The 22,437-nt window shown below is 35.6% G+C and overlaps 1 pseudogene; it reads left to right on the top strand.

The window, feature by feature from the left end:
- Positions 1 to 4,554: 4,554 nt before the first annotated feature.
- The window catches only part of LOC130681803 (kelch-like protein 4), a 69,598-nt pseudogene continuing 51,715 nt past the window's right edge, over positions 4,555 to 22,437 (top strand).

Raw genomic sequence — 22,437 nt, 5'->3', positions numbered from 1 at the left:
TACAACTGCTATCTGGTATCTTTTTCCTTTATCTTGAAGATACCCTTTAGTACTTTTTTTTGGTAGTACAGTTTTACTAGTGGTGGATTCTCCTTATTTTTCTGAAAATATATGTATCAGGCCTTCATTCTGGTAGGATGTTTCCTGCAAATATAGACTTCTATGTTGACTTTTTTCTTCTTTCAGCATTTTAAATATGATGTTCCACTGTCTTTGGGCCTCCATTTTTTTTCTTGATAAAACTTACTGGTCAGGATTTCCTCTCCCCATTTTCTCTTTTTTCAACAATTTACTTATAATATGCCCAAATGTGATTTCCTTGTATTTATTCTTCTTGGGGTTGTGGGTCTTCTTGAGTCTGTAACTTAATGTTTTTCATCAAATTGAGGAAATATTGGGCTATTATTTCTTCAAATACTTTTTTGCCCAACTCACTCTCTTCTATCCTTTGAGATTTCAATTGTATATACATTAGATGTTTTAATATTGTCACACAGATCAATGCAGCTCTTTTAAATTCATTTTACTCTCTGCCCTTCAGATTGGCTACTTCCTAGATTTCTGCCTTCACATTCTCTCTTTCTTCTGCTATATTTTTCTGTTGTTAAGCCCATCCAGGGAATTTTGAATTTTAAATATTCTATTACTTTCAGCTCCAAACTTTCCATTTGGTTCTACTTAATGACTTCTATTTATCTACTATTTCCTACTTTTCTTTACATTCCTGAACATAGTTATAACAGCTGCTTTAAAATTCTTATCTGCTAATGCAATCATCTGCTTCATGTCTGGGTTGACCTCCATTGGTTGTCTTGCTCTTGAGTATGGGTCATTTTCTTGTGCTCTTATGTCTGGTACTTTGGAATTTACCTTGGACATTGTGAGCACACATCTGTATGGATGCTGGATTGTCATATTCTTTCACAGAGTACCAGTTTTTTTCCTATTTGTTAGTAGTCATTTATCTCAGCTAAAGTCAAACCTTAAAATCTGTCATACTTGCAGTTGAAGCAGCTTATTTCTTTGTGCAGCTCTTTTAGCCTTAGCTGGGTTCTAGAATCAGCACCACACATGCATAATTCAGCAAGAAATTTGGGCAGTGTTTATACTCAGAATTTGTGGGACCATGTTTGTCTCTCATTAGGCTCTTCTCCCTTCCCATCCATCTTTTGTGGTTACTCTGAACCATATTCCCTGGTTCTTGAAAGCAATAAGACTATAGGTTTATATCTAAGGTGTGGCTATCCTACGTATGTGTAAGGTGTCCTGCCCTCAGGCTCAAAAACATAAAAAAAGGAAAACTTACCCAATGCTGTTCCCTTTTTCCAAGGATAAACTCCTCTCCAGTTTCTGTTTGCTTTTTGCCACTCTCTAGTAGCCTTTAAGTACTTTTTTTGTAATGCTTTGTCCACAGTTACAGTTATTATCTGCAGGAAAGCAGTTTCAATAAGAGCTATCCTACCATCATTATTAGTGGGCTACCTAGTAGACTGAATGCTAAAATTCTTGGAGAGTTTTTAGAAAAGTGTCTTGCACAGAGTTAAGTCTCAAAGAATGTACACATTGTTATTAATTAAAATAGAAAATCATCTAGGTTCTGCCAACATCCTCTAATAATTATGCTGTCTGCCTAGCTCTTGTGTACAGGTTGTGCTTTCAACATGACAGGTGATAGTCCAGCAACTAAAAAGTACAAACTATACCTGGTCCACAATGATTTTTATTAAACAAAACTTTAGGAATATTCTCTCAAGATTTTCTTTCATCACAGTTGAGCCAAACTAGTAAAACGCTAAATACATTCAGCAGTATATTTAAATCACTTTAATAGTCAGATACTTTGTAAAAGAGATGATTCCTGCAGTGCCGTTGTGTTTTCTTTTTGAAATTTAACTTTTTGTGATAAGATCACTTAACATAAGACCTACTTTTTAACAAAATTTTGACCGTACAATGTTGAACAGCAGATCTCTAGAGCATATTCATCTTGCTTGCCTAAAACTCCATGTCCATTGATTAGGAACTCCTCATTTCCCCCTTCCGCAGCTCCTGACAACGATGATTCTACTCTGTGAGTCCATGAATTTGACTATTTTATTGAGTTGTATTTTCTGAGTGTTTCCTAAGTTTCCCTAAGTATGCATGACTCCATAGTTATTCTACATTATGGTGAATTTTATAATTTAAACTCTTCTCTTTTTTTATATACATCTTTTCATGCCCCTGTTATAGTTAATGCAGACATTTTGTATACCCTTTACTCAGTTTTCCCCAGTGGTACCATCTTGCAAAAGTATAGTACAGTATAACAACTAGGATGTTGGATGTTGTCATGGATACAGAGGAGATTAAAAGAACTGTTCTTAACTGCACGGAATCCCTTTATAGCCAAATCCACTCCACTCTTGTTGCTGGTCCCTAGCAAGAACTAATGTGTTCTCCATTTATATAATTTTTTCCTTTCAGTAAAGGAAATTTGCATTTTCCCAGTTTTATATATAAATAAAATCATACAATGTTTAAACTCTTGGGAATGTCTTTTTTCACTCACCACGATTCTCTCGAGATTTATCCAGATTGTGTATATCAATAACTCATTACCTTTATTGCTGAATAGCATTCTATATTATGGATATACCAGAGTCCTGTTTAACCATTCACCTGTTGAAATATATCTAAGTTGTTCCTAGGTTATAGCTATTACAAACAAAGCTGCTCTAAGTATCTATGTACAGTTTTTGTGTGAAAATAAGTTTTATGTTCTCTGGGAAAAAATACCCAAGAGTACAAACTGCTGGGCAATATGGTGGTTCCCATATTTAATTTTATAAGGAACTGTCAAAATATGTTCCAGAATGGCTGTACCATTTTATATTCCCACCAGCAACATAAGAGTGATCTTTCTCCATATCCTCACCAACACTTGGTATTGTCACTTTTCTTATTTCAGCAATTTTGATAAATATGTAGTCATATCTCATTGTAATTTAAATTTGCATTTTCCCACTGGCTGATGATGCTGAACATCTTTTTCATATATTAATTTGACATTTATATCCATTTTGGTGAAATATGTTCATGCTTTTTGTCCTTTTTTAAATTGAATTGTATTTTCCAGTGTTGAATTCTTCATATATTCTAGGTTATAATCCTTTGTTGGGTATGTGGTTTCAAATATTTTCTCTGTAGCTTGTCTTTTCATTTAAGAACTTTTTAGGAGGCTCTTTCATAGAGCAAAAGTTTGTCACTTTGACCTAGTCCAGTTTGTCAAAGTTTCCTTTTATGGATCATGCTTTTGGTGTCAAGTCTATGAGCTCTTTGTGTACCACTCGATCTCAAAGACTTTCTCCTATGTTTTCTTTTACTAAAACTTTTATACAGTTCTACATTTTATATATAAGCCCATGGTGCATTTTGAGTTACTTTATGTATGAAGTGTGAGATTTAGGTCAAGATTCATTTTTTTACTGCGGATATCCAGTTTCTCTGATAATATGTTTTGAAAGGATTATCTCTTGCTCATTTAATTGCTTCTGCAACTGTCAAAAGTCAGTTGAGCATATTTTCATGTGTCTATTTCTGGGTTTTCTATTTTCTACTGATAATAGCTCTCTCTGCCAATATCACACAATCTGGACTGCTGCAGCCATGTAGAAGGGCTTACTATTGGGTACTGGGTAGTGTGATTCTTTTCCAAGACAATTTTAGCTATTGTCTTAGTCTGTGTGGGCTGCTATTACAAAATAACACAGACTTGGTGGCTTATGTAACAGACATTTATTTATCACTGCTCAGGAGACTAGGAAGTCCTCAGTTAGGTTGCCAGCATGGTCAAGTTCTGGGCACAGCCTTCTTTCTGGCACATAGACAGCTTCCTTCTCACTGTATGTTCACATGGTGGAGGAAGAGAGCACCCAGGTATCTCTTCCTCTTCTTATAAGGGCACTAATTCCATCATGCAGGATCCACCCTCATGAACTCATCTAAACCTAATTACCTCCTAAAGGCCCCATCTCCTAATACCATCACACTGGCATTCAAGGTGTCAACAAATGAATTTCGGGGGATGCAAGCATTCAGACCATAATAGTTATTATAGGAACTGTGCCTTTCCTTATAAATTTTAAAAGTATGTGCATGTCCATAAAAATCTTTGTGGGAGTTGATTAGAATTTCATTAAATCTGTGGGTGTGGGTAAATACATATATGTATATTTATGTATATGTATATGTACATAAAGCACATGTATATGTATACACACATATCAACCTCTCCTGCTTAATGTAGTCATGTAGTGAGTCTTAACATTTTACCTTCATATCTCACTGTAGAGCCTTGTTCTCTCAAACTCTCAAATATCCTTCTGTACCACAAACACTGCTGTCAAAAGGAAATTTCCTCCCAGTTATTACTTCCTTACACACTTTATTGTGAATAAGCAAGTTATTCTTCTTGGTGGTATGATTTTTAAATTTATCTCCATAATGACTGATTTATCTCTAGTTTATTTTCCATTTTGTGTAGCATTTTATTGTATGTCTATATAAAAACATATTTTTCTCTTACCATATTGGTAAGCATTTGTTTTATGTTGTTTCAGTTTCATTCTATTACAAGAAATTCTGCAATGAACATTTCTGGTACATGTTTCCTCATGCATGTATGTGAGAGTGTCTCTCAGTCACATAGCAGGGAGTGGAATCCCTGGGTTATTGGATTTGTGCATCCTCAACTTTATTAAATAGCAAAATGACTTTACTAATCATTTAAATGTAACTTTTATTGCATAACCTTTCCTCCTAGCCAATTCTTGGTACCTTAAAGCGTTTTAATTTGTGCCAATTTTTTGGATAGGAAATATTTCACTTTTAGTTTTCATTTGCATTTCTCTGATCAATCATGATTCTCAGCTTTTCATCTCCATGTGATGATTACAGGAATGTACATAGTGTGTGTACATATGTGTATAAGCATTGTTTTGAATGAATTTCTTAAAGCCTAAGTATGTGACTAAACAGATAACTGATTTTATAAGCCTGACTTGTATGTTCTTTCAATTGTTAGACTCCAGTAGAGACTAAGGTTATTTACTTTTTAAAATTTCTATGTATGTCAAATCAGTGTGTGTGTGTGTGTGTGTGTGTGTGTGTGTGTGTGTGTGTGCGCGTGCATGGTCACATATGTATGTGCTTATCAGCATATATATATATATGCCTGTGTGTCTTTGTCAAGGTCTGTGTGTTTATCTTTGTACTTGCATAGTGTATAGGAAAAAATTGTCTTATTGACTATTTGCCATAGAGTTTAGTGCTTGAAGATTTTAACATGTATGGGACATGATTTGGTGTATGCTATACGTACATCTATTCTTCTGTGTCTTTACAAATACACACAAACACCATCTGAAGTCTGCACCACAGGCTTTGTATTTATGAAATACCATACTGTTCTGTACCTAGAAACTTGGGGGATTTTTTTGGTACGTTGAAGTTTCTAAATTCTCTTTCAAGTTTTTCCCAGCATTTCTTTTCTCATTTTCTATAATATTTAGAAAATGAGTATCATTAAAATTCTTAAGGAATTTAAATTTTGACTTTTCTTCTGTAACTGTCAACTATTACAGATAATTCAAGTTCAGCCTTTTCCTGCTTCACTTGTATAATATGTTGTTTCATTATTATTTATGAGGCATCTGGTATTGAAAGCAGGCTTCTAAGAGACCAAAAACACCCTTCAAAGTAAAAGGCCCTGTCAAAAATAGCACACCACATGCACATGTACATACACACATGCATATGCATGCAAAAAACACAAACAAAATGAACTCTTCCACCATTGTATGCTATGTTCCTCTTTTTAAGTTTTCATTCTGAAATTAGGAAACAGACTTTAGTTTAAACTAGAAAAAAATAAGGAACCTCCAAACTGTTTTCCAGTGGCTGCACCTTTTTACATTCACACCAACAGTGCATGAGGGTTCCGCATCCTTGCCAACACTTGTTATTTCTTGTTTTTTTGATCTTGACATTCTGACTGGTGTGAGCTGATACACCATTGTGGATTTCAATTGCACTTCTCTGATGATGAATGATGTTGAGCATCTTTTCATAGAAATAGGAATACCCATATGGCCCAGTAATTCCACTTCTGGGTATCTATCCAAAGAAAAAACACAAATTTGAAAAGATATATGCACCCCTATGCCTATTGCAGCATTATTTACAATAGCCAAGATACGGAAGCAACCTAAGTGTCCATCAATAGATGAATGGATAAAGAAGAGTTGGGACATGTACATAGTAGAATATTATTCAGCCATAAAAAGAAAAGACATCCTGCCATTTGCAACAATGTGGATGGGTCTAGAGGGTATTAATGCTAAGTGAAATAAGTCAGACAGAGAAAGACAGATACCGTATGATTTTGATGCCAGGGTTCTTGTTCACGAAGCCGAAGAATGAGCTTCACAAACACTCAACGTAGGAGAGCAAGGTACAGGCTTTTATTTAGAGATAAAGTGAGAGGACAGAGCTCCCAGCTCATGCCAGGAGGGGACAAGAGAGTCCGTGGTTGGCTCATTGTCTAGGGGTTTTATGTGCAGTTGAAGATTTTCAGGAATGAGGGTAAAGGGTTAGGGGTGCAGACTTGTAAGACCGCCTGCCCTGCCCCCAAGGTGGGCTGGGTTGTTGTCTGTTTGCCTGGGTTGTTTATAGTTGAGATTGCTTACCAAAGTAGTCTTTTGCCTAGGTTGCAGATTACTTGATTACGATTAGAGAAGGGAAAATAGCACATAGTTACAATTAAAATTAACTGGGCCTTTTAGCAGGATAAGGTAAATTTTACATTGTCATGATGTAATTGATACAATAAAGTGATGGTTTATGCTGAGATACTTTTCTTTATCTGCAGAACAGTCAAACATTCCAGGCCAAGTTGCTCCTGGCCTTTTGAGCTTTAAGCAATTTCACTGAAGAATGTCTATAATCCTAGTCATGTATACAAATCTTTACCCTAGAGAATTAGTGTGACTCTGACTTTGCATAATGCTTAACACAGAGTTTTGAGAGGGACTTCTTTGCATATTGTTACATTGTTCTGACTGTAATTATCTTGCTCTGCTTTTTCTCCGGAGTCCCTCACCTTACTCTGCCTAATTCCATGGTCCCTGTCTCAATTTCACTTATATATAGAATATATATACTAAAAAAAAAAGGACAAATGAACACATAAAACAGTTTTTCCCCTCTGTTATAACATGGTATTCATTCTGCCTGGTATTTCCAGTTTGCTTACTCTATGTCCAACATTGTGTTTTAGGCACAGTGAGGAATACACAGGTCCAAAACACAGATGTTGACTCTAAGGAGTTTCCTTGCAATGATACCTACCCAGATAACAGGAACCCCAAAATAGATCGTAATGAATGCCCTGTTACAAATTCTCCTAGGACAAAGTGGCACATTTTTAGAAGTGAGCTACCAGAAAGCGAATCTGGCAGGGGGAGGAGTGAGTGGAGGGAATCCAGAAGGAAGTGAGACTGAACACTTTGCTTTTGCTCACTTGCCTTTACGCTACAGCTACTGTACTTCCGTAAGGAAAAAGCTGGGTTAGATATTTGCAAGTCTCGAGCGGGAGGACTGCGATCATGCTCTAGCAGCTGGAGTGTGTTGTGGTAGCTGCTTTCCTTTTCTGCTTCAGCTAGAAAGCTATAGGAGAATTCACCTTGTACCGCGGGCAGAGGGGCAGGGGAGGAAGCAAGACAGACTGCTCTCAGCACTTGTGCTTTTGTTAGTTCTACAGAACAGGCAGAGAAGCAGAGATAACAAAGGCTCCGTTTCCTTTCTGTGAGAGAAGGCTTCTGTCTTTTCTCTTGCCACGATGTCAGTGTCTCGCAATAAGGAGCCTGATGTGAAACAGATCCGGAGGCTGTGCTGGAGGTGGCTTAGCCCTCCTTCTCAAAGGTTCGCCCAACACTGGAAATTGCCTTCAGCAGGAAGGATATGAGCATAGAAGGACCCGGTTCAGGGCCTGTTGAAGAACAACTCTCGGGACAGAGACAGCCTGAGGAAAAGCAACAGTCCTATCCACAACTTACTGGCACCAGTGCTGGGACCGGCACCTGCCCGTCAGAGAGCCCTTCAGAATTGGCACCCGCAAAACCTGATGGAACATCTTCGAGTAAATGAAGATATTCCTAAAGCAATTCCAGAGGAGAATCTGTTCAAAGAAGCTTGTGAGAAACACTCACAAGATTTGGAGATGATGGCTGATGGCAATACAGAGGATTCTACAGCGAGCTAGGAGTTTTCAATCGCATAACTGAAAGTCATAGCCTAGGGTGATTTATCCTCTAAAATTCTCATTTAGCGCTTAACTAAAAGTGCTGTAATAAATGCCAAACTTGTATGCAGCCAGTCAGGATCTCCAAGAAACCCCTTCCTCTGTCTATAAAGGAAAACAATACATGCATTTTGATAATTAATGGGACATATGTCTTAGGTTTGTGAGTTTACTTCTCCTGTTCCACTTTGATTTCATTAATAGTTCTGTTTCAGTTCTAAGAGGTGTTTATTATAATTACTAATTTTCTATAAATATCCTCCGTGGCTTGGATGTTCAAACAGTTGTGATTCTTTGTGCAAGTGTGATCACATAAACAGAACTCTTTCTAACTTTGTAACTTACGCCAATTCTGACAAAACAAAGGCTCTGACTGCTCAGCACATCCTTATCTGTCCCTTGGTACATGGTTGCTCTATTGAAACGTGACAAATATTTTGTCTATGTGAGAATACAGAACAACTTCCTTTGGCATTTGATATTTATTTCAGGATGCATTAGTTTCATAGGTAGTTTGCAATCATGAAAAACTTCTGCATAAAGCAGGTAATGAAATGCTGCTTGCAGCAGTGAGATCTTAAAAGTAGGTAATGGAACATGTTGTCTATTTCAGAACAGTAAAATGGAATAAGGAGTATTAATAAAGTATAGTTGCAGTATAGTTTATAAAATATTTGACTTCATCTTTATTTTTGTGTCCACCAGTATTGTTTGAGGAGAACAGAATTATGTTCTGTCTTTTAGTATTTTCCAACCTAACTTACCCTAGTAGGTCTTTATGTTTTTTTTTTCTGTTTCATTATCAGGTTTTATTTGCCCAACATGTTGTAGACACTATTGAGTATCTTGACAATGCAACTAAACTGTAAAAAAGTACAGAAAAAGAAGCATTTTTGATATGTTTTAAATTATATAATGGTTCAACAGGAAGCTATGCTAATGTATTTGGAAATCTGAATATTTGGTATATTGTGTCTCTCTTTGTAAGTATAGAAGAGAAGGACTGGAAGTTTTGCTTCTAGACATAATTTTTCCAACATATATGCCTGACAGGTCCTTGCTTCCCTAAATTCAAAGCATAATATCAGTAGAAAAAGCAACATAGCAGTGTTGTGACAAAAGAGAGATCAGCTGTGCAAGATGATGTCTGTATAGGAACTCAGTCTTCTTGTGGAAATGTAAACATGCAAAAGACCCTGAAATGACTTTAAGTGTAGTATTAGAGTGTTTGTGATGCTTAAGATACCTTAAGAAAAAAGTGTGTATGTATGCATTTGTGGTGTGTGTGTGTGTGTGTTTGTGTGTGTGATTACCCACAAAAACGCTACATAACTGTTGGGACTGAAGGTTGTGCTTAGTACAACTAACTGGACTTTCAAAATAATATGCAATCCATGCTTTCAAATTTAGCAGGTTTCCAAATGATCTCTCCTCACCATGAATGTCAATTTTAAAAACCGCTGAATTTGGAGGTTAATATTAAACGCATTTTACTATTGTAGAGAAAGTTAAACTATGCACTGAGAGATCCTGACAAAATTCTTTGAGGATTCCAGAATTGATTTTCCTGCATGAGAATATATTTATAATAAATCAGTTGCTAAAAGAAAATGCTGGATAAAATGTCAAATATAAAGTATCCCTAAGTAATACTTTAAAATATACGTTTCTCTTTTTATTTTATTCCTGATAGTTTGTACGTTCTGAAATGTTCTGCTAAATATCCTTTGGTTACAGTGGAAAGTTAAATTAATATATTCTTAAAATAAATATAGGAGATGGTTTCATAGATATGACAAGGATATTTTAAGAAGAAGGGAAGGGGCAAATTGAGGACCTTATTAATTGAATTATGATGATTCACTTATTTACCATTACTCATTCTGAATTGTTAGGTCTTGATTAAGGAGAGTTTGAGAAGGAGCTCTCTTATGGCCTGTTTCTCTAATGCCTCTCTTCTTCAACAAGATTAGGGAGCGGAAAGGATCCTGAGAAGTTGGCAGCAGCCTGCCATCGCCTCAACAGAACTCTTCTGGTGAAGCAAACAAACAAACAAATGAAAATGCCAGTAAGTGTGGAGAATTATCACGTTAGTACAAAACGGGCTCTGAGATTCAGGGAAAAGTTAGGGTCTTTAAAGCCATTCTCCTCTCTACATATATATCAGGGAATGACTAGAGAATGGACTAAATTACTAAATGCAATATAATTGAGTATCTTGCAATTATTCCAGAAACAGATATTAAAGGTAGATTAATATGTTGGTTTGGGGATTTAAAAATCCAAATATATTCCTATAGAATTGAATTATAAGTATGTACTTCATTTAGGAACAGCTCTACATCATGATCCCACAGTGTGAGTATGCACATACCAGTACGTTGGTCATCAGAGATCTGGGCTGACTTATCATTTTCTTTTTGTTACAGTTACCTACTAAACTCTGCATCTTTGCTTTCTCTTAACTACCTTGCTCAGTGCCCTTTATTTTCTTTATCTCATCCCTAGCATTCAAAAGATCAGAACAAATATTTTAACAGTATATTGTTATCATGCTTCTTATATGACAATATTTGGTTATCAATTATATATACATAATAATCATATATATAAAAGAGTATTTTAACTGCTCATAAAGAAATAATTGCATAAGCACCCAGGTGTATGTCAAAGTTTTAAACTGCATTGAAGTTATCTCCTCCTTGTACTTGAGATCATTGATTAAAATGCTGATGACCTGTATGTGGGCCCAGAACAACACGCCCCAGCACAAAGCTGGGCTGTTTAGTTTTAAGGAATTGGCAGGAAAGAGGAATTATACCCTCATTCTATCTGTTGGGGCTCTAGGTTTTGCAGAATTTACCAAATGCATGATAGGTGATTTTGCATGTCCTTGCCAGAGTTGCTTAGACAAGACTCCAAATTCCCTCTCCACCTAAGTCCTTTCCAATTTTTAAGATAGGTTTATCTAGAAAAAAATGAGCAGCTATTTTTGCATACTGTGGTATCCCAAAGAAAGGGAGATGAGATGAATAAGAGTTAGAATTCATTCATAATTCATTCCACAAATATTAAGCTCCCATTGTGTTTCATCAGGCACACTTCTAGGTGCCCAGGATAAAACAGGATCAAAACAGAAAACGTGTTTTCATGGAGTATACTTTCTAGTGAGGAGAGAGGGGCAATTAAACTAAAACAAGAATGTAATGCTTAAGTGGTTATAAGTAATGGGAAGACAAAATAGAGGGAAGAGAGTGAAGAAGGGATGCTCCTTCAGATAGGCAAGACCTTTCTGATGAGGTAACATTTCAGCAGAGATCTAAATGAAGTGAAGAGATGTCTGTTTCAAAAATTTGAAACAAGTGAGAGGTCACTGCTGCTATGCCACAAGGTAGCCCTTAACCATCATGCATCTTTTTCTATTCAGATCAATGCCACATGTCCCCATATAGTCCATTAATTAATGTCCAAAGCATCCTTAACTGGTGAATTCAAAAATATGCCCTGACCTGTTGTTCATTATAGTGATTTTCAGATCACATGATGTCCCTTGGCCACAGAGGTGACTTCTCAGCCATCCTGTAACCATGATGCCATTTTGTCCTCTGGGAATCTGTCTATTCAGCCAGCAGGCCATAAGCCTCATGTACAGAGACCTGTGCCATTTATGAAAACAGACACATGATGTTTTATTTGCTTTCCTAACAAACCTATTCAGAGATGGCCAAAGGCATTGTGCATCTTCATCCACGACACAGATCCATCTGTAATATGGAATATGCTTGGGAAATATTTATGCATAAGAGTAATCCAAAGTCCTAAACAGTGGAACTTATTATAATATTCTTTCCCATAAAGTAGGAAGTAAGCTATGGGAGTATTTACAGAGAGAGCTTTCCAGGAAGGCAGAAGAGCAATTTTAAGAACCCTGAGATGGCAATGTGAGTGATAGGTTCAAACACAAGGAAGCCAATACAGCTGGAGTAGAGTCCTGAGCGGGCGAATGGTGAGAGATGATTTTGGATAGGTGACAATAATAAAACAACATTAAAAATAATAAGTACCTTTTGTAGGCACACATTATGTGCCAGGCACTAAATACTTTACATATATTTTCTCATTCTCCCAAGGAAAATCTTTGAATGTGAAGATGGTACTCACATCTACAAATGATATTTCTCTGGGTATTAATTTTTTGGATAGCTATCGTTGTTGCTTATCTTCTCACAAGGCACAAATAATATGGTTTCCTAAAATTCAGAGCAAGACCTACTGTACTAAATTTTGCACTGCATTGCTCAGTAGAAATTATTACTTTGAAGGAAAGAACAAGGGGCAAAGTACAATTTAATTGTTATTTATAGAAAGTTTAAGGTTAAACCCCTTAGCCTATTTAAAACATGCCATATACAATTATGTACATTATTCAGTTGCTTTACCAACTTTACAGCGTTTTAACTCATAATTTAAACTTAATGCAGTGATCTGAAACCTTTTTAGAGGTGGAATATCTGTTGGTTGATTTTAAATCGTTGCTACTCACAGCCTCATTCCCAAGAGTGAGGTACCGTGTTCCTTATGTCTCATTCCTAGCAGTGTGGTATTGCATGTGTGTGTGTGTGTGTGTGTGTGTGTGTGTGTGTGTGTGTGTGTTAGCATTTAATTAAAATCCATTTAATGTTTGAAAAACCTGGGACTCCTTTCCATCTAAGGATGTAGTGATATGTAAGGGGACTTATAGTTATTATCTTTGATATTTAAAGGCAAGTATCACTTCATTTTTGCATTTGGAAATAACAATAAAGGACTCAAAATGAATGGTACTTTTCAATATGTGACTTCAAAAGCAACATATTAACTATGTCGACTTGTTATGCATTGCCTAAATGTTCAGTCGCTAAGTACTTTAAAGTTTTTTTTAACATGTGTGTCTTCTTTTTGACTTTTATAAGGCATCTTCCCCTTAATGCTATCTTGTTGATGTCTTTCCTATGACTTTATTTGTGAAAATGTTTGCAGTGTTTATCAATTCTACATTGACATAAATGATTGAATAAATAAATAAATGAGAGATAAAAGACAAATCTCTTGTGCAGAAGAATTCCAAATAATTTATGTACATACTCTGCCCTCAAGGAGGTGAGCTGAATTCAGGCATACCTTATTTACTGCGCTTTACTAAGCTTCGCAGGTATTGCAAAGCATCGCACATATGTATGTGTGTCTGTGTGTATATGTGTATATCAGTGTGAAATTCTTGTATTTGAAAGAGATGAAAAACTATAAATAAACGTGTTGGACTGGGGAACACGGGATCCTTAATAAAGAAAATTAAGTCAAATTATAACGGTCAAGATGAACCTGGAACATCCTGTAGTGCATAAAGTAAGGAAGTCTTAAAAATAGTGATGGGGGCATGTCAAAGGGACACAGGAGCCAACTGAGAAAGCTCCCAATGGCTGAAACTGGAATGATTAAAAAAAATTAAAGTATTGGATTATGAATCAAAGTAAAAAATAAACATTCATAAGTCTACATTGATATAAATGATTGAATAAATAAATAAATGAGAGGTAAAAGACAAATCTCTTGTGCAGAAGAATTCCAAATAATTTATGTACATACTCTGCCCTCAAGGAGGTGAGCTGAATTCAGGCATACCTTATTTACTGCGCTTTACTAAACTTCGCAGGTATTGCGTTTTCTACAAATTGAAAGTCTGAGGCAACCCTGCATCAAGCAAGTCTGCTGGCACCGTTTTTCCAAGAACAGCTGCTCACTTCACGCCACTGTGTCACACTTTGGAAATTCTTGCGATGCCTCAGACTTTTGTATTTTTATTACATTTGTAATGGCGATCTGTGATCAGTGATTATGTCTCACTGAAAGCTCAGATGATAGGGTTTTTTTAGCAATAAAACATTTTTAACTTAAGGTGTGTACATTGTTATTTTAGGCATGCTATTGCACAGTTGTTAGACTGCAATATAGTGTAAACATAACTTTTATATGCACCGGCTGGGAAACCAGAGAATTCACTGGACTTGCTTTATTGCAGTATTGACTTAATTGCAATGGTCTGGAACTATACTCGCAGGATCTCAAAGGTATGCCTGCACTGGGCCTTAAGTGTGGGCTGCACATTGTGACTTCTTTCCAAAGAGTGCGTACAGGATGGAAGCGTGGGAGAGTACATTACAGTAGAGAAACCTGACAAATACTACCTCAGTCCGGTAATGGAGGTTAACATCAGAAGTGCTCAGTTGTGTTGACACTTTGTCCACTTGGTATGATGTGATGGGAATGGCACTTTACCTCTGTCCTCTTCCTCCACGAGACCCATCACCCACCCAATCTAATCATGAGAAAAATATCAGACAAATCCAAGTAGGAGGAAATTTTTAAAATACCTGGTCTGTAATCTTCCAACTGTCAATGCCATCAAAAACAAGGAAAGTCAGAGAAACTCATAACCAAGACGAGCCTTAGAAGACATGATGTAAAAATGTGATACAGAACAGAAAAAGGCCCTTAGGTTAAATAGAGGAAATCTGAATAAAATAATGGGCCTTAGTTAATAATAACTACCAATATTGGTTCATTAATTGCTATAGATGTGCCATACTAATGTAAGATATTAATAATAGGGGAAACTGGGTGTAGAGCTTATGGGGACTCTACTATTACAATTTATTCTGTAAAAATGTGTAGTATTTTAGCAAAGGCCATCCTAGTCAATAGATTCCATAAGTCAGTACCAGAAGATCACCCAGTTGAATGAACTGGGTACTTGTTTTTGCTTTGTTTTGTTTTGTTTACTTTTGTTCTTTGGCAACTGGTTGAAAGGGTACTAAATCAAGATCAGTGGGCTGTTACCCCTTTCTTGCAAAAATCTTATATATTAGCAAGAAGATAACATCCTAAAGGCAATCCTAGGGAAGTCAGCTAAAGTTCTGACAAAATCTAAAAACTACATGAAATTTTAAGTGCTATTCCGATGGTATTGATTGTGGCTATCATTTGGTGTGGAACAACTTCTAAGGGTATAACAACTAGTAAGGTCACAGTTGGGTCTGTGTAACAGAAAATCATTTTTAATCATTGAAGACACTGTGGACACTAATGAGGTAACATATTTATTGGTACTTTCAAATGAAAATGTGGCCTGCCACTTCTTTTTTTCTATTTCTTCTCTACATTGCTGCCTATGGTTTATCTGTCAGGAGGAAAATAATAGCACGTATAAAACAAGCTTCCTTATATAAAAATCTTTCTCTCTCCATGCTGAAATGACAAATATAGCCATTGAGTTTATTTTATCCATGTTGAATCTGTTCCATTTAGGTTATAATTTCACTAAAGAGAATGGAAAATATGTAGCACTGGTGGTTGAGAAAGAAGATTTTGTAAATAGACTTAAAAAAAACTACCTAAGGAAAGGTAACTAAAAGTGAGAAAATTGCATAGTTTTGAGTTATCTGATGTTTTAGAATGGAGCAGCTCTTACTGAAGTTTTAAACAAGAAGTATTGCATAAGGTTTTACTCTGAAAACACTGTAACATATGTATTTCCCCCATCAATATATAGGTATACTAGTTATATGACACTAGCATTTGCACTGTAAGAGAATAATACCAATGATTGTGTTCACTGAACTTATTGGAAGTGAATCCTTTGTTGCTGCTTTGCTATTCCTTAACCTGGCTTAGCTTGTTACTATTAGTCCAAGTGACTTATCCCTTGCATGGTTTCAAATGTTAGTGAATGGAGTGCTCCTGCCCTGCTCAAACCCTGTCTATTGCTATTGCTTCTTCAGTAGCCATCCTAAACACCTTGCAAACTTTTCCAGCAGTTCTTTGACTTTAGTGATTGGTTCTTAGTCATCCAGTACTAACTCACTCAATAGAAGCTATCTGTTAAATTTTTGGCCCACCTTTTCCCTGTAACCCTAGACTGCTGTTAGCATGGTGGCATTTAGGTGTCCTTTTTCAGCTAAAGTTGACTTCAGCAGCTATAACAACACTAATAAACAACTGCATGTGTAACAGACTGTCACATAAAGCTTTAGGTATCAGCTTTAGTATTTAATTTAGACTGAAGCCTGTTATAATAATACTCAACAAGCCAGTTGCTTAGCTAAAATGTTGGTACTCATTTATTGTTTCCTCCATCCAACAAGAATTTCTTGAACTCCTACTGTATGCATGTTAAGCACTCTAAGGATGAAAAGATTAATGATACATGCTGATTCCTGGCTAGAGGCTTACAATATTTTTGGAGGCAATAAAGTGCATGCTCTTGAAATGTTTGATGCCCATAAAAAGGAGTATATTTCAAAAACAGTTTAAGTTGCTTGGGCATTGAGCCCTTTAGGCATTCAAAACCGAGAAATAATTCTTATGACTAGAGCAACCTGAAAATGCTTCACGGAGTAGATATGAATTGACTGAATCTTAAGGAATCGATAGCGTTTTGATACAGATATGGGGAGAATTAATTAATTCTAGGTAGGAGGCAAAACACAGAGTGCCTTCAAAAAGGCACTGCAGCATGGAAGTTTAAGGTATGTTCCAATGGCAGATTTCAGTTTGAAGTGAACGGTATGCATTGGAGGACAGTGCAAAATTAAGCAAGCAAGAAAGGTCTGACACTGATTGTGGTGGGTCTTCAAAGACAGGATAAGGATGGTCTGGACTTTATCTTAGAGGTCAGGGCTTATTGACCCCCAACAGTTTGCTGAAATATTTTGTGTCAGTGAATAATTTTAGGGAGAAGCTCCACATGCTTTCCTCAGGTTCTCAAAGAGTACCATTTCACAGGAAAATGACATGATGAATGGTAGCAAAGAAAGCATGTTAATAGACATAATACTTTAAGGAACAAAAAAATGTGGAAAGAAAAATAGAAAATAGAGGAATTGACATGACATGTGGAATATCCATTTAGAATGTGTAGATTTACAAATCATGACTTTTTAAAAAGTCAATGCCTGGTTGAATGGGATTCCAGAACTCTGGACAGTTCACTAATACATTGAATAAGTAAATTTTAATTTAAAAAATCTTTTATCATTTCATTTTCTTATTGTGATAAGAACACCAAACATGAGATCTACCTCTCAATAAAATTTTAAGTGCTCATTTAAGTATTGTTAACTATAGGCACAATGTTCTACAGCAGGTATGTAGAACTTACTCATCTTGTGTAACTGAAACTTTATACCTGTTGAACAAGCAACACATTTGCCATTCCCCTTGTCCCTGGAAACCAGAATTTGATTCTCTGTTTTTTTTAGTTTATTTTATGTACCTCATAAAAGTCAAATGATGCAGTTTTTGTCCTTCTGCGACTTTGTTGCATATGGCAGGATTTGTCCCCTTTTTAAAGCTAACTAATATTGTATTGCATGTATTAACCACATTGTCTTTACACATTTACCCATTAGTGGATACTTAGGTTGTTTCCATGTCTTGGAATGTCTTGGATATTGTGAATAATGTGGCAGTAAATGTGGAAATGCTAATATCTAAGACAATGATTTCAGTTTTGGGGGGATATATACTCAGAAATAGATCGATGGATCATATGGTAGTTCTATTTTTAATTTTGGAGGAAACTCCAAACTGTTTTTTTATAGGAGATGCACCATTTTTCATTTCCACCAATATTGTACAAGGTACCAATTTCACCACATAGTTGCCAACCCTTGTTATCTCTTATTTTTTTGCTATTAGCCATTCTAAAAGGCATGAGGTGATATCTCATTGTGGTTTTGGTTTGTATTTCTCTGATGATTAGTGATGTTGAGCACTTTTTCATATACCTGTTGGCCATTTGTATGTCTTCCTTTGAGAAATGTCTATTCAAATCATTTGCTAATTTTTCAATCAGGTTGTTTCTTTGCTATTGAGTTGTATGAGCTCCTTATATAGTTTGGATATTACCAGATAGGTCATTTGCAGCTATTTTCTCCCATTCCATAGGTTGCCTCTTCATTCTTTACTATTTGTTATACAGAAGATTTTTTGTTTGATGTGTTCCTCCAATCTATTTTTGCTTTTATTGCTTGTTCTTTTGGTGTTTTTATATATACAAGAAATCATTGCCAAGACCAGTGTCATGCAGTTTCTCCCCTATGTTTTCTGCTAGGAGTTTTGCAGTTTCAGGTCTTACATTTAAATCTTTAATTCACTGTGAGGTTTTTTGTGTGTGTATGGTATAAGATAAGATCCAGTTTCATTCTTTTCCATGTAGATATCCAGTTTTTCCAACAACATTTGTTAATTAGGCTATCCTTTCCCCATTGTGTATTCTTGCCACTCTTGCCAAACATAAGTTAACCATGTATACATGGCTCTTCCTGGTTCTCAATTCTGTTCCATTGGTCTGTATGTCTGTTTAGGCCGGTACTGTACTGCTTTAATAATGATAACTTTGCAGTATATTTTGAAATCAGGGAGTGTGATGCTTTCAGATTTCTCAAAATTGCTTTGGCTGTTTTAGGTCCTTTGTAGTTCCATATGAATTTTAGGATTTTTTTTCTATTTCTGTAAAAATGCCATTGAGTTTTTGATACAGTTTGAGTCAAATCTGTAGATAGTTTTGTGTATCATGGGCATTTTAATAATATTTATTTTTCCCATCCATGAATATCAGATGTCTTTCCATTTGTGTCTTCTTTAATTTTTTCATCATTGTTTTGTAATTTTCACCATACAAGTATTTTTTACATTCTTGGTTAGGTTTGTTTCCAACAGTTTTATTCTTTTTGACACTATTTTAAATAATGGGTTTGTTTTCTTAATTTCCTTGTCAAATAGGTATTGTTAGTGTATAGAAACACAACTGATTTTTCTATGTTGATTTTTATCCTGCAACTTTACTGAATTCATTGACTAGTTCAAGCAGTGTTTTTGAGGAGTCTTCAGGGTTATCTACATGTCATGGTTATCTACATATCTACATCTACGTGATGTTAACTATGGGCTTTTCATATATGGCCTTTATTATGTTGGGGTAAATTCCTTCTATATTTAGTTTATTGAAAGGAGTAGTGATGTTTTAAAAGTTTTATTATCTATTATGATGTTGTCTGCGATCAGATACTTTTTCATCTTCCTTTCTGATTTGCATGACTTTTTATTTATTTTTCTCCCTAGCTGCTCTGGCAAGAACTTCCAGTATTATGTAGAATAGAAGTGGCAAGAGTAGGCATCCTTGCCTTGTCCCTGATTTTAGAGAAAAAGCATTCACATTCATTTTTTCACTGTCAGGTATGATGTTAACTGTAGGCTTCTCATATATGGCCTTTATTATGTTGAGGTAAATTCCTTCTATACTTAGTTTACTGAAAGGAGTAGTAATGTTTTAAAAGTCTTATTATCTATTATATTTCCAAATTTTACTATAACAAATAAGAGAGGTGTTCGTATCATCTATTAGCAAACCATTTGCATCTTTTCATGATTCCTTGAAATCATGTATTAACCATATAAAAAATGACCAGACAAGTACTAGATTATTCACATTGAGTACAATTACTATTTTTTTGAAGAATACAGTGCCTCAAGTGGAAGGGAAAAGTACTTTTTTTGACTGAAAAATTACTAACAAAAACATCCAAAGAAACCTTGCTGTATATCCTTAGGATTGTTTCATTAATCTTGAGCTATTACTACTAAATTTTATCTATGTGAAGACTACACATGCCCCCAGAGAAAATGCCATATTCAGAACAGTTATGTAGTTGGAATTACTCTATGAAAAGGCTAGATATAGCAGATAATCTTATAAAGCACTTAGAGACATAAAACTATACCCTTTTCATCCTTTTTCATTGAGTAAAGATAAAATCAAAAGTATAAAATGGCAAAATACCTTGGGAAGACAATAAAGGTGTTCATTTTCTCTGGGAAAGTAAAGTGCAAACATAAAATCTCTGGGTCAAAGCAATTTCAATACCCTAACTCTGAAGCCCTTCCTATTCCAGGTTAATTAGGCAACTATCATACTAAGTTATTAATTTCATGAAGTATAGGCAAATAATTATCACAAGACCCAGCCCAGTGTGATAATACCCACCACCTTAAAGATGTACCTTCAACCTCAAAAATCTACTCAATTTTCCATTGCTACTGATGAGCCTTTATTATTTCACCTCAAAAGTGTATCAGTAAAAGATATTCATAATGGAACATAACTCAAAAGCTTCTTGTTGAGTCACAGTGAATAAACTAATCCAAATCAGGCAATAGTCAAATGGTTGAGAACATTAATACGAGATCATTAAATAAAGGGAGCTTCAGTTAGGAGTTAGAGCCGGTTTACCTGGCCAAGGCCACAAAACTGGAGATCTGAAACTGGGAAAAAGGTGACACAGAAACCAGAATGTGAAGCCAAGGTTAGAAACTCAACCAGAATAAGACGGAAATACACCCTTGTTCAGTCTCTAAGGTTATCAAGGTTTCAGTGGTGTGAGGGAGGCAGATCATTTTCAGAGCCACTAGCTAAATGAGCTACTCCTGGGCAAGTCTCCTTGCTCATAGGGCTGAAGGGGATCTTGGACTTTACTCTGTCCAAGAATCATCTGGGGAACTTCTTTAAAATGCAGCTACTCACTCTCTACCACCAGAGAATTTAATTTATTGGTTTTGAGGTGAGATTCAGGAATCTGAATTTTTAACAAACTTCTGAACCAAACTTTGAAGAAAACTCATTCACTTGCAATAAATTGCAAGCCCAATTTGTTAGGATTCTTACAGGATTCTAATATTTGACATATACTGATGAAGGTAAACGTGCAATAAATAGAACACCAAATATAAAGTGTAATCAGTCTGAAAGTGTTATCTAAAGAATTGTGGATACACTTGAATCTGTGTTTTACGTTGACAAGTTCTCAAATGTTGACCAGGAAAATGCTTACAAAGAAAGAGCATTAATTTAGCCTTGCATTCTCTCATGTGTAATGAACTGTATTAGGTTCTATGAAAGGATCACAAAGGAACAAAACATAGATCCCACCCTTAAGAGTTCATAAACCAGTTGGAATGGATTGTTTATTAAAAGTTTCAAGAGCAATTAACAAGGTGGCAACCCAGTTCAGATCCCCTAGTATTTAATGTAGAGGTTGTCTAAGATAATGAAGATGGAAGTAGGGTTAATGACTCAAGACATCCTGAAATGTAAACAAAGGGGAATCCAGGAATAAAAACAAATTTCAACCACATGGAAATTTTCTTACTATTTTCAAATTTTCAAACCCAGAAACAAAATAGTCAAAGACAAATTTACCATCACTAAGGATCCCTCTTAGTTGGGCAATTTTGAAGATTGGACAGTGATTACTAATATAATGTTGGATGTACTATAGATACATATTGAAAATACTGCTTATATTCTGGCACACTGCCCACAGACATATCTTACCCGCTCACTTCTCATAACTAATCTGCTGCTCTTCTCTTACTTTCTTCTTTCATTTTATTTTGATATCTCAGAGTTGCTCTCTTCCCCTTCTTTTTCTTTGCACTCTGCAGGGGCTAATTCATTGAAAGCACATAAGTCTACAACTGCAATCCAAAACTGAAAATCAGTAAAAAGGAGAAATGGTTTGTTGTCATTTGGAAGCAAGTTAGAAAATAAGATGAAGGATTAAGCCTTTCTTTGCAAACTGTGAATCGTATTAAGATATTTAAGATGTTAAATAATCACCTTTCAGAAGCATTTGGCTGATCTAACTTGACTTGCTTATGATGAAGCAAGTTTGTTAGCAATGAGCACACATCTTGCAACTGGTGAAGATGATTTTAATCTCTGTGTAAAGTGTTGTACATCTTGAACTTGTCACAGATGATCAAAGAAAGTACATATGTTATATTTATTTACATACCTACTATATATCTGATGAAAAGGGAAATTTCTGGTCTAAATATTTTCAGCCCTTTACTTTGACTGAATAATTATGTCTATAATAATCACGTATTTATAGATTACTTTGAATTTTAGCTGGAAAGGACTTTTAATGAAATGCATAGATGTAGAAAGTAAAGTCTAAAACCCAGATTGACTACAGCTAATTAATGACAAAGCTAGG

The sequence above is a fragment of the Manis pentadactyla genome, chromosome X (assembly GCF_030020395.1).
Source record: "Manis pentadactyla isolate mManPen7 chromosome X, mManPen7.hap1, whole genome shotgun sequence".
Lineage (NCBI taxonomy): Eukaryota > Metazoa > Chordata > Mammalia > Pholidota > Manidae > Manis > Manis pentadactyla.
Note: the sequence above shows the minus strand (reverse complement) of the source record. Positions and strands in the feature narration are given on the sequence as shown.